Consider the following 1,809-nt stretch of genomic DNA (forward strand, 5'->3'; position numbering starts at 1 on the left):
AAAAAAAAAAAAGTAAAACTGGCTCTCTTACCAGGGACACGCCAAGATGGGCAGCATTCGCACGAAGCCAGTGAGTAAGGCGACCCAGGTCGGCATTGGGAAGTACCACACTGCCCAATGAGAAAGGCAGGTAAGAGGTCTCTCCATCAAGCTGCAGGAAGAGGAGAGAGAAAGGAGAGATAATTATGTTTCTGAGGTCTAAGCCCTGGATCAGGAGATCATTGAAGTTGATCCGGACACTAAAAAAATGCTGAACTCTTGGACTTTGGCAGTCTGTCCAACCTGCGGGTCACTCAGCCTACAGTTGGGATGAATTTGAAACACCACATGGAGCTGTTTGAATCTTCCTGCTGCACTATAATATTTTCAATAAACCATAGACAACCCACACACACACACACAAGAAAAGTATAATGGTATTGGAAGTGCAATTCTAAATTAGATGGTTAGGACAATTTCTTTTCAATTAGTTCATGTATGAACATTACTTATTGCTAAAATCAGACAAAATTCAGCATGAATTCTATTCCTATTTTTCATTTTCATAGATGTAAGAATTGCAAATTTTGTTTTCATACATATGTAGATGGAAATGAAAAGAATTTTGTCATAGCAACGTCACTAAGTTCTTTGAAATCACATAAAGTTATATACCAAAACATAGTGATCTATCATAAAAAATTAATCAGCTGGTCTCGTCAACAAACGGCGCTGAGAAAACTGGATATCCACATGCAAGAGAATGAAGTTGGACCCCTACCTCACACTATATGCAAAAGTTAAATCAAAATGGATCAACAACCTAAATACATTTAAGAGCTTAAACCATAAAACTCTTGGAAGAACACATAAGAGTAAATCTTCATGACTTTGGATTTGGAAATGTGTTCTTAAACATGACACCAAAACCATGAGCAACAGGGCCAGCCAAGTGGCTCAGCTGGTTAACAGTTGGCTTAAGAGCGTGAGATCTGAGTAACAGGGCCGCCTGTTCAATTCCCACATGAGCCAGTGATGCTGCACCTGAGCTGAGCTGTTGCTGAGCTGCCAACAGGTGGCAGGATGGCTCAGCTGGTGTAACAACAAGATTGACTGTTCGATGGTGGTCTATGCCCACCCACAACTAAGACTGAACTCGGCACCTTGAGCCAAGCTGCCGCCCAGATGGTGGATAGAGCATGCGCTCTTAACAACAAGGCTACAAGGTTCGACTCCCGCATGGGATGGTGGCTACGCCCACCCGCAACTGAGATTGAACACAGCACCTTGAGCTTAGAGGCCATGAGCTGCCGATGAGCAGCCAGATGGCGACTGGCGCCCTCCACAACAAAGACTGAAGAACAACAACTTGGCTGGTCCCCCTCCCAACTCCCCAACACTGTTCCCCTCCCCCAATTCCCCAATAAAATCTAAAAAAAAAAAAAAAAACAAACCATAAGCAACAAAAGGAAAAAAAAAGACAAACTGGACTTCACCAAAATTAAAATCTTTTGTGCATCAAAGTGCATTTTATCAAGAAAGTGAAAAGACAACCTACAGATTGGGAGAAAACATTTGCAAATCGTGTATCTTATAAAGATCTGGTATCCAGAACATGTAAAGAACTCCTAAAATGCGTAAAGGACTTGAATAGACATTCCTTCAGAGAAGATATACAAATGGTGCCAACAACCACATGAAAAAAGTCAACATCATTAGCCATTATGAAAATGCAAATCAAACCACAATGAGTTACTACTTCACACCCACCAAATGGCTATTTTAAAAAAAAATAAAAAAAGGGCCGGCCGAGTGGCGCATTGGTTAAGA

At 41.5% G+C, this 1,809-nt stretch overlaps 1 pseudogene; it reads left to right on the forward strand.

Moving 5' to 3' along the window:
* The first annotated feature begins 46 nt into the window (after nt 1-46).
* On the forward strand, nt 47-341 carry LOC109373070 (40S ribosomal protein S17 pseudogene; annotated as a pseudogene).
* The last annotated feature ends 1,468 nt before the right edge of the window (nt 342-1,809 follow it).

The sequence above is a fragment of the Hipposideros armiger genome, unplaced genomic scaffold (assembly GCF_001890085.2).
Source record: "Hipposideros armiger isolate ML-2016 unplaced genomic scaffold, ASM189008v1 scaffold_687, whole genome shotgun sequence".
Lineage (NCBI taxonomy): Eukaryota > Metazoa > Chordata > Mammalia > Chiroptera > Hipposideridae > Hipposideros > Hipposideros armiger.